At 48.8% G+C, this 14,725-nt stretch overlaps 1 protein-coding gene across 6 annotated transcripts in view; it reads right to left on the bottom strand.

Moving 5' to 3' along the window:
• The window catches only part of ADCYAP1R1 (ADCYAP receptor type I), an 88,562-nt gene extending 74,919 nt beyond the window's left edge, over nt 1-13,643 (bottom strand). For 4 of the 6 annotated variants that reach the window (XM_043966457.1, XM_043966483.1, XM_043966449.1 and 1 more), the window contains exon 1: nt 12,895-13,049. The gene's annotated coding sequence lies outside the window, so the exon portion shown is untranslated. Of the gene's footprint in view, nt 1-12,894; nt 13,050-13,534 lie in introns of those variants that run through there. The other 2 variants (XM_043966465.1, XM_043966473.1) reach the window with 2 other exon arrangements.
• Nucleotides 13,644-14,725: the final 1,082 nt, after the last annotated feature.

Here is a 14,725-nt window from a genome sequence, read left to right as displayed (position 1 = left end):
GTAAATTGTTTTATAGATTAAATGTACACCTCTCTGGGCTCACTCCCTTGACCTACACTAGCAGTGGCAGATTGGGTCCCCAGAGAAGCAGCTTCTACTTTCTGGGTTCTAAGGAAAACCCTGTGGGTAATTCTCTTTCTAACACCAGGTCAGTTTCCCCTTAACAATCAGCCAGTAGACTCAGTTCTTTAACAAAGACATTTACTCAAATGGCAGAGCAAGAACAGTAGTTACAAGGCATATTCCCCTAAACAAAGGGAATATTTTCCTACAAATACTCATAGGGTCTTTGTTGGGTAGAGTGGACATAAGCTTAAAGTGAAAATGGACACGAAGAAGAAAGAGGAGGATGGTTAGCAGAGCTGAGATGGTGGAATATTGGTCCAATCACATTAACAAGCATTTATTAGGTGCCTACTATGTGAAAGGAACTGTACTAAACACTGGAGCAGGAAGAAGTACAGCTGAACTCCCTACCTCAACTCCTTTACAAAGATCTAAAAAAATACACTGGATCAAGTCCTTATGGTGAAATCCAAGGAAAAATAAATCAAAATCTGTCATTTTTTTCATCCCAGGTTGGCATATGGATACAAACAGAAAAGTCTGTGGACACTGGGGATGTTCCAGCACAGGGGGAGTATATTTGCCAGGGCAAGAATTTCCTTAGATCAGATTGGGAGGGCAGAAATCAGGCTTTGCCCTGGATCAGACAACTTTGGGAGCACTGAAGGTCTGCAGTTTATGAGAATGAGCTGTCCCTGAGATCCCATAATAATACAAAACTGTACCCCAAGAAAGCATCAGCAGGATCAGCCCAGATATACTTTCCAGAAGTGTGGAAAATTTGGCCCTAACATAAAGTCCATAGTCAGGAAGTGGTCTGGTATAGTGAGCAAACAAAAATTAATCTCACCATAAAAAAACAAAAACAAAAACAAAAACAAAAACCTGTTATGATGACAGGGATTCTCAAGACACAAATCCAGAAGAAAAGACTAGTTCCCAAACATCTACAAACAAAGCCCCAAAGTAAAACACATCCCGGGCACAAGTTTGAGTAGAATTCCTAGAAGAGATGTAGCAAGAATTAAATATGTTTAAAATGTTTTTATCAATGAAATGAGAGAGTTAGGGAAATTTCTTTTTTTTTTTTTTAAAAAAGGAGAGCTATGGAAGAAAGAATTGGAGGGAAAATTTACAACTTGGCACAAGAAGTAAAAACATTGCCCAAGCAACATACTCCCTGAAAATGAAAATGGACCAAGTAGAAGCTAATGAGTCCATAAGATAGTAAAAATATTAAAAACAAAGTCAAAAGACTGAAAACAGAAGCAAAGTAAGACATCTCATAGCAAAAATAACTGACATGGAAAAGAGGTTGAGGAGAGATAATTTAAGAATCACTGGGCTACCTGAAAGTCATATCTCCTTAAAAAGGTTAGACATCATATGTCAAAAAAATAATTAAAAACCTGCTCAGATCTCTTATAACCAGAAGACAAAGTGGAAAAAGAAAGAATCCAGTGGTCACCTCCTGGAAGAAATCCCCAAATGAAAACCACCAGCAACATTATAACCAAAATACAGACTTTCTAGTTCAAATAAAAAATATTTCCAGCAGCCGAAAAGAAAGAATTCAAATGCTATGAAGCCACATTTAGGATCACATCTGATTTAGCAGCCATCATTATATATGAACAGAGATCTTGGAATATAATATTTCAGAAGGAAAAAAATATAGGCTTATAGCCAAGAATAATTTATATAGCAAAGCCAATTATATGATGCCACAGGGGGAAAATGGATTTTTAATGAAATAGAGCACTTTTAAGCATTCCTGATGAAAAGACCAGAGCTACACAGAAACATCAAAGTCCAAACACAGGAATCAAAAGAAACATTAAAACGTAAATATGATCCAAGATAGTTCCAAAGGACTCGTGATGGAAAATGCTCTCCAAATCCAGAAAAAAAAAGAACTGTGGAATCTAGATGCAGATTGAACCATACAATTTCTATTGTTTTTTGTTCTTGTTGTTTTTTTTCTTTTTTGAGGTTTTTCCTTTTTGCTCTGACTCTTCTCTCATAACATGACTAATGCAGAAATATGTTTAATGTGATTGTACATATATAACCTATATCAGATTACTTGCTGTCTTGGGGGGGGGAGGGAGAAAAACAAATGTTGAAAACTATCTCTAAATGTAAATGGGAAATAATAAAATATTTATATAGAAAAAAGGGTAAATATGAGTGGACAACCATAAAGGACTGAAGGATAAACTGTTTACATTCTAATATGGGCAGACATACATGTATTTCTCTGAACCTGATTAACACTAGGGGTCGAAGAGGGAGTCTAATTAAACTTTGAGCCTGGGAGTGGTTCTATTATGATTTGGTGACCTTAAAAGAAGAATGGAAGGGAAGGGAAAGAGTAATACACTGTGCTGGGTGAGGGGAGGGAGAGGAAGGTTATCTCATATAATTACAGTGTACGAATAGAAATCTATACAAACAAGGAGGAAGAGGATGGGGGAGGGGAGTGGCTGATGTTTGAACCTCGTTATCATCTGGAGGAAAGAAGAACATACACACAGCTGGGTACAGAAAAATGTTTCATTCAACAGGAAAACCAAAGGAAAAGGGGAAAAGGGATAGAAGAGATTAAGAAGGAGGAGAGATTAAGGGAGGGATTAGCCCTAAGAAAAACAAATTCTAACTGGGGATGTACAAAAATATTTATAGCTTTTTTTGAGGTAGAAAAGAATTGGAAACTGAGGGGGAGCCCTTCAGTTGGGGAATGACTGAAGAGTTTTTGGTATATACACATAATGGAATATTTTTTTAGTTTTTAGTGTTTTTTTTTTCGGTGAGGCAATTGGGGTTAAGTGACTTGCCCAGGGTCACACAGCTAGTAAGTATTAAGTGTCTGAAGCCAGATTTGAACTCAGGTACTCCTGACTCCAGGGCCGGTGCTCTATCCACTGTGCCACCTAGCTGCCCCACACATGATGGAATATTAATGGACTATAAGAAATGATTAAGAGGATGCTTTGAGAGAAACCTAGGGAGACTTACATGAACTGATGCAGAACGGAGTGAGCAGAACCAGCAGAACCATTTGTATATTCACATTTTTGTAAAGACAACTCTGAAACACTTAGGAAGTCTGATCGGCACAATGTCTAACCATGATTCCAGGGGACTCATGATGCCCACGTCCTGATAGAAGGTGAAGGACTCAGAGTGCAAAGGGAGACACACACATTTATAAATGAATATGTGTGTATGGACGTGGCTGGTGTTGGAATTTGTTTTGCCTGAGTATACATGTTTGTAATAGGGATTTCATCTTTCTTTCTAAAATGGTGAGAGAGAGGAGGAGAGAGGTGCAAGGGAGAGAAGGTGAGTTTGGGTTGATATTCAATGATTCATTTTTTAAAAACACAATGGAATATCATGGTAGTGAGGCCCATGGGCAGGGAATATGCATGGCCAAGGCAACTCAGAGCTACAGACCTGTAAGACCTCAATGTCCAGAAAGGTTTCTTTCAGACAGTGCTGTTTTAATCTGGGACTTGAAAGAATCCAGAGGAGCCCGGAGTCAGAGATGGGGAGGGAGAGCACTCCAGGTATGGGGCAGCCTGAACAAGGTGTAGAACATCCAGGAGACCATGTTCCTGGATCACAGGGCCCAGGGTGGGATGAGAGGCATAAGACTAGAAAGGTGGGGCTCATGGAGGGCTCTGTTAAAAGCCAGAGGACTTTATCTTTGGTCTAGTGATGACAGGGAGCCAGAGTCTTTTGAGCGAGGGGAGATTTACCTCCCAAAGAGTTATTTCTTCTGTGCCCTTCTCACACTCGCAGTCAGTCACCATTGCCAGGACAGCTGGCTTGCATTAAGGAAAGCCAAAATCTCTTCATCAGTTGGCCATCTCTTCCTCTCCAGCTGTCAAATGGATCTTGTCACTTCCCTGGTCAAGAAACTTTGGGGGCCCCTGTTCCCTTTGGGATAGAAGATAAACCCCACCGTGACATGCCAAGCTTTCCACCTGCTCCTCCAGACTCATTCTAGCCGACTACCCTCAAAGCCAAATGCCCAACGTCTCCTGCCTCCTTTCCTGGCTCTCTTTCAGTGACTCCCCTTTCTCTTGTCTCTCAGAATCCCAGCTTGAGGGCCACTCCTTATATAAAAGACTGTTGATGGCATCTCTCCCTGGTCCTTTCTCCCCTCTCCAGAAGTTCCTTGGCATATACTCAGTTTAAATTTGCTTCTCTACAAGTTATACAAATTATTCCCAGGAGAATGTCAGCCCCTGGAAGGTAGGCCCTGTTTCATTTCTCTCTGTATATTCCGGGCACCCAACACAGGGACTGGCACACCGTTGGCTCTTAATAAATACTTGGGAATATTAAATGTTGAATAAAAAAAGCAGAAATAAAACGTAGATGAAGAAACAAGGAGCCATGAACGTCAATGGGTATTATAGAAAAAAACCACCACTGGAAGGGTGACTTCAGCTGCAGGTCTGTAATTATATTACAATGAAGCAATTATCAAAATTATCTTGTTCTGGATAAAAAGAAAAACAATAGCTCAGTGGAACAGAAGCCAGCATCATAACGAAAGGCCTCTAGCAGATGAGTGTTTGATGACTCCAAGCTCACAAAGCATCAGGGAATGGAATCATCCGTGGATAGAACTATTGGGAAAATTGGCTCAACTGCATGGCAGTAAATGGGGTGCAATCCCCTTCCTCACACCCTACACCACCACACCAGACTTCAAATGACTGATGACCTAAAGATAAAAGAAATCATCAGAAAAAAATGGGAGTAAGTAGAATGATAGATCTATTTCACATTGTGAAGAGGAGGAAAACACTTAATAAATAGAATAAATCATAGAAGACAAGTTAAATGGATTTGATTGTATAAAAATAAAGAGTTTTGCATAACAAAAGCAGCATATCCAGAGTAAGAAGGAAAGAAAGAAAAGGTTGGGGAAAATATCTTTGTTATTAATGTTTCAGACAGAAATCTATGAAGCATTTTTACCCATTTGTAAGAGTAGAATAGTTAGGTCAAAGGGCACAAATGGGTCATTCTGAAAAGAAGAAATGCCAACCGTAAATAATCCACAATACCTCTAGGACCTACGACTTTGTGAGTCTGAGAGTTCCCCCCCCCCCGCAGCACAGAGTCCAACCCTTCTACAACTGAACACAGCTGCTGCTCCTGCTAAAAATCCATCCCTCGTGGCCACCCTGGTGCTAATTCTCTTTGAGCTCACCCAGAGGGGTTCTCAGAAGACATGCTGTTCTGTCCTGGGCCCAGACTCAAAGCCCTGTTAGCTGGGCAGTCAGGCCCAGCCTATCTTGTGCTCAGCTGTGTGAGCCTCTGAGAGAGACCCTGCACACACACACCTCAATACCAAAATGAGGCAAAGGAGGAGGAGGTAAATGGAAGAAGTGACCGATGACCAATGATGCCCCCAAATCTCTAAGAAGCAGAGAAATGTCAACCATACCCACCTGGAATGGGCAAAGAGAGCTAAAAGTGAAAATGCTGCTTTCGGAGCTGGGGAGAGAGGCACACTAATGGTTCAGCCCTTGTGGGAGGCAGTGTGGCTGGCCCCGTACCCTAATGCCAAGTCACTTAATAGGACTCTGTACCGATGAAATCTCAGGTCCAGGCCCTGGTCAACTTCCCCTGCTATTAAAAGCAACCCTGTCCTTCCTGTAACCCATTCTACAACCGCGGGGTTCCCCACAACCCTGAGGGTCATCCCCCACATCCACCCTGTCATCTAGTCTGGTCACTTAGCAAAGTGCTCTTTCTCCCTCCATTTCCCTCTTCTCTCTCTCTATTCCCTCTATTTCTCTCCTCCCTCCATTTCTCTCTTTTCTCATTCTCTATTCCCCCTATTTCTATTTCCCCCTCCATTTCTCTTTTTTTACTCTCTATTCCCTCTATTTTATCTCTCTCCTCCCTCCATTTCTCTCTTTTTTCTTTCTCTATTCCCTCTATCTCTCTCCTCCATCCCTTTCTCTCTGACTCCCCCTTTCTCCAATTCTCCCTCTCTCTCCCTTCATTTATTCCCCTCTTTCTTCCTCCACCCCACTCTGTTTCTTTCTCTGCAGCTCTCCCTGCAGGCTGACATTGAGGCACTGAGTCCACACTATTTGGAAACAGCTGGTCAATTGATCATGGATTTACCCAGCAGCCCAGTCATCTAGTTCTTCTCTCTCCAGATATCTCTATAGTACCATGAACATCTTTGTTACATTATTGGGAATTAGTTAAAACCACAGATCATTACATTTTGGGTATTAAGGAGCATCTCATCCAACCCTCCTGTTTTGCAGATGAGAGACCTGGGGTACAGAGTGATTCATTTGGCATCATAAAGCTGGTATGGTAGTATTCTGGAAAATACAACCCCAGAGGGCAGGCAGGTAGGTGGTCACTACAGGCCTGGCATGGGGGCAGCTGTGGAAAGATCAGGTCCTTCCCAAAGAGGGTTATCTGAAGTCTGAGCAGACATGGGGAATCCATGTAACTCCACAAGGGGGTGTTTTTGGAAGATGACACTCACTGGATGCTTGAGTTCTGGAATTTTAACCAAGCAGTCTCGTTATTGTCTGGGTACAGCCTGTACACAGGAAATGAGCAAGTCCCCCTGCTGGACGTCATCACCAAGTCCCCCAAAAGTTGTTTTCAAACTACCTTTGTGCAGACTGAACGCTGTTCTGAATGCCAAGGGGAGGTTGTTGCTTAAGTGAGCCAGGAGTCATCCATTCACTGGATCTTTCAACAAGAGCACTGCCCCCAAGGCACCAACCCTTCGCCTTCCCATCCTGCACAATCTTGACTGTGCCTTTCCATGAACCTCCCACAGGGCATGACTTTCTCTGGTTCTCTGAACACTACATGGGCCATGGGGCAGTCTCCACTTGTGATTTCTCAGTCTTGTGACCTGACTGGCCACCTCCTGTTCTGGGCATCCAAATGCTAAAGCGATGATATCTGAGACCAAGTCATTGCTGGTGATACCCTGAAGCCACAACTAACAAACTGTGCCCAGGACAAGTGGTACGAAATGCACTTTCAAATCAGGATGGTGGTGGTGAAGGGGCTTCTTATTTTAGCCTGTTCTTGCTAGCTAGGTGGGATTGTTTCTAGCTCCTGAAGGACTGAAAGCATTTATACACCCTCTCGATTTGTTCACCTGGGTACAAGGTCTCAGTGATCCCATCCCAGTTATAACTCTTATGGGTCCTAGGTGTTTTCCATTGCTGTTTGGATCACCTGCTGTTCTAATCCTTGAGAATTTGTAATGGTCCATGATTCACAGTCATATAGCATTGCCAGCAGAGCATTTTCACTAACCAGAGAGCCTTTCAACAAAGAAAACATGAGTCCCAAACCTGGCTCTAATCACTTGAGGCACTTGAGTGGTGCAATTAATGGTTAGAGATCTGAACTTAGAGTTAGGAAGACCTGAATTCTGTATCTAACAGGACTACTAGCTGTGTAACCTTGGACAAGTCATTTTACCTGTTCCCTAATCTTTAAAATGTCCCCATTTTAAAGAGTTGTCATAAGGATAAAATGAGACAAAATATCTAAGGTGTTTTATCACCGAAGTGCCCCAGAATGAGGGTTAGAAGTTGCTGATGTGTGGGGCACTGGGCTAGAAACTTTCTACTAAGAGAGTAAAAAACCCTTTTAGAAAGTGAATAATCCCACTTCTCAGTTAATTTAATAATAATTATAATGCAACACAAGGAGGTACAAAACCAATCTCCACTGTGTACCGGGATGACAAAGACAAGGAATAGAAAGGGAGTTGGAGTGGGGGGAGGGGGAGACAGACAGATTAACGGAATGCCAGCGATCCCCCTTCTCCCCCCTCCTCTCTCTCTCTCTCTCTCTCTCTCTCTCTCTCTCTCTCTCTCTCTCTCTCTCTCTCTCTCTCTCTCTCTCTCTCTCTCTCTCTCCTGCCTATTCTTTGTCTTTCTCTCATCTCAGCACACACTGGAGATTGCTCTTGTACCTCCTTGCGTTGCAAATTAGTTTATCTTCAACCAGACTACAAGCTTCTGGGGACAGAGTAAGCTAATTATTCTTGGTATTTAAGGCTGGAAAAAACCTTATATGTCATCTTTCCTCCAAAATTATGTGAGGATCCTCAGTCCTAAAGAGAGTGAGGGACGCCCCCCCCAGCTGGCAGGGGTGGGGCAGACTCTCCTCTCCCTCCTTTTCCCCTTGTACCTCAGCTTGGGCTTCCAGCAGGGGTTCAATGATAGGAAGTTTCTCTTGCGTGCTTGTCAGCCCAAATGCCTTTCCTGGGGATCCTGGGAAGCCCAAGAAGCATCCCTGGAGTTGGGGTACAAACCTGCACTGTTTCCTGCAGTGCGCCATTGCCAGAGGGAGGAAGGGAGGGCGGCAGCACCAAGGGCTGCAGGCAGACTCCAGCCTGCAGCGACGATATTGGTAACATCACATCAAGCCCTGGCTTTGCTCAGGAGGGCTTGGGGGTAGGTGAGCACCAGGTGGCCTAGGGAATGCATTCACTTGTCCTCAGGGCATCCCAGCCTCTTCATTCCCTGAGTAGCCTCCTGCTCTGCCAGGCCCCTCCCCTCACTGCTCACATAACTGAGTTTTTCTGGAAAATGGCAAAGATCCATCTTAAGGGGCGTGGGTCAGTGCCCAGGCCCACATCCTCTCTATTATAGCCTGGCTGTAGCTACCACTTGAATTCCTCCCTGACTCCCAAGACCAGGACCCTGGGCTGGGCAGTGGAGTATGTATGTGTGTGTGTGTGTGGGGGGGCTTTGTGCATGCACATGTATGTGTGCGTGTGTTTGGGGAATGGTCCCTGTGTGTACACATGTGTCACTGTGTGCTTTTGACCTCATGGCCAAACCAAGATGAACCCTTTCCAGTGAAGTCATTCCCAGGTCTGCCAGCCCAACAGAGCAGCAATGGCGCTCCTTCAGTGTCCCACCCCCCCAGCTGAGCCCTCCGGCTCCAGCCCATCCCCCAAGCCCAGGGCACTATATTTCTGCCTCCCAACCTTTAATCCCCAGCTCCTGGTGGCCCCAGTTCCCTCCCTCCTCATGGGTCTGCCCACGAGCCAGCTGGATCGCAGACTTTCTTGACTGCGCCCTCAGACCTCTCTAGGTTCCTACATTCTCACTTAAGGATTGGGCTCCGAAAGCACTGGACAGACTCACCTGGAGCAATGGCTGACACTTCTGCGCCCTCCCCCAACCTTGGTTTCACCAGCTCCCTCTGGGGTGGGCGCTACTGACACAACGATGCCTCTTTACAAACGAGGAAATCGAGGTTCTGGGAGCTCTGAGACTAGTTTGATTGTCCCAGGGGCAAGATTTGAACCTAGGTTTCTAGGCACTCCAGGCTCACTCTACTCTCTCCACTGCCACCAAGCAACCGATTAGTTTCTACTTTTGTTTCTCTGCTGGTTTGATGTGAACCTTATCCCTGATGTGGTCAAGCTGTATATGCAATTGTGTGTGTATGTGTTGGGGGGGGGGCTCAGATTCTGGCTCTGCTAGTTGCTAGCTGTGCAATCATGAAATTAAGATCACAGCTTCTCTGCCCTCAGTTTCCTCCTCTGTCAAATGGCCTCAAAGGAATCTTTGAGTTCCAAATTCATGACTGAACTATTTGGCAGGGGCAGGAAACCTGGGCCTTGTGGTGGATGTGAGGGGCACCTCTTGCCACCCTCTTGAAAAAGACAACCTCACCACAGTGCTACAGGCTAGCAGGGAGTCACTATTATGCTCATTTTGCAAATGGAGAAACTGAGGCACAGGGAGGACACATGGCAGGGTCACTTTGGGCTGTGACGCCCCCTGGGGATTTTCTTGGCTGGGTCCAGAGGCACCACCAGATTTTGTTCCCTTCTTGGAGGAGGCCACAGGCAGTTTTCTGGTTGTTTTTTTTTTTTTTTTAGTGAGGCAATGGGGGTTAAGTGACTTGCCCAGGGTCACACAGCTAGTAAGTGTTGTCTGAGGCCGGATTTGAACTCAGGTCCTCCTGACTCCAGGGCCGGTGCTCTATCCACTGTGCCACCTAGCTGCCCCTCAGGCAAAGTTTTCTGATGCTGGAGCTTCAAATACCCCGGTCCCCAGCCTCTGTTGATCTCTGAGGCACTGAGTGTGCGGGAGCCTCAGTCAGGAGCCCTAGCATCCAGTGCTGTCTCCGACATCCCCAAGATGTGTGACCCTCTGGAAGTAAGTCATTTCCCTTCCTGGAGCCTTAGTTTCTTCATCTGCAAAAGGGGGTTAGTAACACTCCTACTAACCAATCACAGGCCCACTTGGCCAGGCTCCATTTCTGCAGCAATTTCAATCACTAAGCAATTATTAAGCACCTACTATGTGTTAGGAACTGTGCTAATAGGAGTTATTCTTTTTTAGCCACCTGACATGGACTGCCGCGTGTTAGGAGAACTGCCCATTTAGCCAGGGACTGGCTGTGTTCTGGAAGAGCTCATTGAATGATGCCACATCTGGATGGGTCCTGGCCTAGGGGGCCTGAGAAAACAGCCAGTCCAGCCCTCTGGCTGGACAGAAACAATGAGGCCCAGCAAGGGGCAGAGACTTGCTCAAGGTCACCTAGCAAGTTTGTGGATGACTTGGACCTAGAAGCCAGACCAGAGAGCTCCTGCCCTTTTTCTTCTCTCCCTCCACCCCCTCAGTGTGCTGTCTCTGGCTTGTAAGTTCAGAGTCTCTACCTATGACTCATTTCCCCAAGGCCGGGGATGACCTGAGAATCACAAATGTAGATTTCAGTCCCCTGCAGTCCTTCCGGCAGCCCCTTCAAGCCTTTCCTTTCTGTAGTCACCCAATGCTAGCCTCCTGAGCTGGACTCCAGGGCCCACGGGGAATGATAAGCCCCACTCCAGAATTTAAGGAGAGTCCCTTCCCTCTTTCCATCTTTCCCTTATGGCCATCAGGAAGAGGAGCTGGACAGTCCTGGCTGCTGATGGAAAGAGCTGGTGGCCACTGCCCACATTCTCTGGAGACTGGTCAGTGGTCTAGCCTGTGAAGGTGCTAACGGTCAGACATGGTTGGTTAGGGCTGAGATATTAGAGATGCCAGGACACCTTGCCTCCCAGAGTATTTCCAAAGCACTAGTGTATGCTCGCTCTTTGGAACCGGGCTAAGAAACCCCTAACAGCTTCCATGAGGAAAGATGGGGACCAAGGCACCTGGGTTCTCTGCTTGGATCCTTCCCTCTGCATTCCTCTGGTTTCCTAGCTAAGGCCGGACAAGGGTCCAGCTTGTTAGCCCCTTCCATAGCTCATTCATACATTCACTCATTCATTACTTCCTTCCTGTACAAGGACAGTTCGGACCGACTGAGGAACAACTTCACTACTGCTCCAACCCCCATCTGCCCGGGCCCCTGCGGAGGTGTTTACAATTCTCAGGAGACCGTCCTCCTGGCTGCGTTTTCCGTGGCTGCAAGCCTCCCACCGTGGGAAACCGAGAGCCACTCTGATTGGGAAAGGCCCATGTTTGGGTCCCTTGTCCTCCTCAGGAGGCGCCCCGAAGGCAAGGGGGAAACGCATCTCACCAACTACGCCCCGATGCCTCCAGCCCACTGCCCCAGCAGAGACGCAGACAGCAGAGAGACACACACTTCGGCTTAACCAGGCTCAGAAGCCACAGCCTCGCGTCCCAGTCGCCCTTGATGGTTATCTAGAAACATCCACTGGGGACCTTTCTGACCAGGGAGGGGTGGGGGAAGGGGTACACGACCCAGACAGCACGAAGGCGGGCTTGGCTCTGTTCCCTCCCCCCACCGGACCCCCGCTGCCTCAAGGCTCGGCCTGCACCAAGGCGGGCCGGGAGGGGGACTGGAGGGGGGTGCTGGAGGGGGTGAGGGACCAGGATGCAAAGGGGAGGAAAAGGGGGGAGGACAGAGATGGAGAGAGGGTGAGCGAAGGGGGGAAGGAAAAGGGGGAAGAAAAGGCAGGAAGGAAAGAAAAGGAAGGGAAAGGAAGGAGGAGAAAAAGAGGAGAAAGGAAATGGAGAGAGGAAGAAAAAGGGGAAAAGGCGAAGGGGAGGGGGGTACTCCCCGGGCATTTCCTCTTGCTCCCCACCCCCGGGAAATGTCACCGGCTCCCCAACAGGTGTCCGAGGGGAATCCTCCCCCCCCTTCATCCCAGTGCCGGCCTCCCAGCCTGGGCCTAGCTTCCCCCCGCCCCCCCCCCTCCATCCACCTCCTTTCGCGGCATCCCGCAGACTCTGCGCTAGCCCCTAGCTCACCCCACGCCACCCCAGGTGCCTCTGCGCAGTCATTCATTCATCCTTTCTGCTTTCTATCTCTCCATCCCCGGGCGGGCGGCCCTAGGAGGGAGGATCGACAGGCTGTCCCAGGGTTGGGGGTGGGGGTAAGAAATGGCCCTGACTGCGAATATTTCCCTGGGCTGGGGGTGGGGGGTCAGACACCCCCCCCAGTCCTGGAACCCGAATGTAACCGCCCCAGATGCGGAGGCCCGGGGCCACGCTGGGCCCGGGTCCAAGGAGCCCTGATGCGGGGGCGCGGAGCTGCAGGGATGTGAGGGGGATGGGTGAATGGATGGGGGGGCTTCTCGTCCTTGACCGAAAGCCCGAGACGGACTGCGGAGGTCGGGCGGGGGCCGACCCGAGGGAGGGGGCGTCTAGGCTGTAGCAGTCTTGGCTCCCGCTGGGAGCAGGGGACCCCCCCCCCCCTCATTTGACTGCAGCCCTGGCCCGGGCTCTCTCCCTCTCCATTTCCTTATCTCCCCATCTCCTTTTCGCCCTCTCTCCTTCGCCCTCCTCGGCTCCCTCCTTCTCTCGCGCCGAACCAACGCTCCCTACTCGCCTCTCCTTGCTTTGAGCTCTCGCCTCCCGCCGCTGCCTCCGCCCGTCCGTCGGTCAGCCAGCCAGTCCGTCAGTCCTGCTGCCCTGGCGCGCGAGTCCTGCGAAAGAGCCCAGAGCCTGGAGCCTCCGCAGCCCGGCCCGGCCTGGGGGTTTGGGGGTGGGGGACGAAGTGGAGAGGGGGCGGGGCAGGGGAGGGGGCACCCAAGGGGTGGGGTGGAGGGGGAGCCGGTTTGGCCCAATCGCGGCCTTCCGCACCAGCCAAAGCGGGGGAAGGGGGCGAGGCGGAAGGCGGAGTCATGCAAATCAGGCGGCTGCGGCTGGAGGCGGGGGGCAGGGGGAGGGGGAATATATTCCTAGTTGCTGCGCACCCCCCTTTCGCGATCTCATTCTGTTAGTCTGGGTGCCGGACCTAAGGAGGGGGCTCTCCCTCCGGACAGTCTCAGCTGCGTTGAGAGGCTCCCGGAGCCTCCAGCCCCCCTGTCCCCCACCATCCCCATTCACCACTGCGGGCTCCAGCCTATCATCGGGGGTTCCTGGGTGGCTTGCCACTGCCAAGGGGCTCATCACCTCCCCTTCACCCCTCAGCTCCCGCAGTCTCCCGTCCTACCCTCCGCTCCACGCCCCTTGGATCCCATGCTCACCTTCCCAGGGAAGGCTGCCTTCTCCGACCCAGGGATGGTCTACTCTCTCCCCTGACCGTTTCTCAAGCTCTTCCTCACAGTATGCACCCAGGACTAGCCTCCCCCCGTGTCACACACACACACACACACACACACACACACACACACACACACGAAGGAGCAGGAGCAAGCACACTACCCCCACTCCCTGCGAGTATGTATACACACACACACACACTCGCTCACTCATTCACTGCAGGCTGGTTCTCTGTTCTCTTCCACTGTTCTCTAAATAGACTGGGAGCTTCTCCAGGCCCAGAAGCAGCTGAGCCCGAGAAAAGTGGCTCTGGATGGGAAGGTCTGGGTTCGAAATCTGATGCTGCGACATCCTTCGGCTGAGACCTTGGGGGAGTCACTTGCCCTCTTGGGCCTCAGTTTCCTCCTCTATAAAAAGAAGGGATTGGAGAAAGGCCCTGTGTGCTCAGACTCCTGTTGCTTTTCTGCCCATAGTCAGCACCAGTAAGCATGAAATTGAGAGCCCATCTCTCACGCAGCTGCCTTTTTAGCAATGAGCCCCATCGTTTGACAACCAGGCAGAACACCCAAGGCATGAGGCTGCCATCTGCAGCCTTGATGCTGTCCCCCACCCCCACCCTCAGGCATCCTCCAGCAGCTTGAAGGCCATCCCTGCTTCCCAAGAAAGGAGGGCCTGAAGCTAAGGCCTAAAGGCTGCATGACCAAATGCATGGGCATTATTTGGCGTGGCTATGCCGTGCATATTTGTTATCAGGGAGAATTCTGTTTGGGGAGGGGGCAGTGAGTAAGTGATGAGTCACAGAGATCCAAAAAAGGGAAAGGATCAATAAAAGCTTTTTAAATACATGGAAAAGAAAACCAAAATGATGTTCCAAAGGGGGACACAAAGAGCGGTTTTGTTACTACCTAGTTAAAATATTAAAGAGGCAGCCAGGTGGTGCAGTGGTTAGAGTCAGGAAGGTCTGAGATCAAATCCAGCCTCAGACACTTACTAGCTGTGTAACCTTGGGCAAGTCACTGATCTCTTCTTTCCCCAGTTTCATCATCTGTCAAATTGAGATAATAATAATCGCCCCTACCTCTCAGGGCTGTTGTGAGCATCAAATGAGAACACATTCATGAAGCACTTTGCAAACCTTAAAACTCTATGGAGGGGGCAGCTAGGTGGTGCCATGG

The sequence above is a fragment of the Dromiciops gliroides genome, chromosome 1 (genome assembly GCF_019393635.1).
Source record: "Dromiciops gliroides isolate mDroGli1 chromosome 1, mDroGli1.pri, whole genome shotgun sequence".
Lineage (NCBI taxonomy): Eukaryota > Metazoa > Chordata > Mammalia > Microbiotheria > Microbiotheriidae > Dromiciops > Dromiciops gliroides.
The sequence above is the reverse complement of the archived record's forward strand: the minus strand, read 5'-3'. Positions and strand labels throughout refer to the sequence as shown.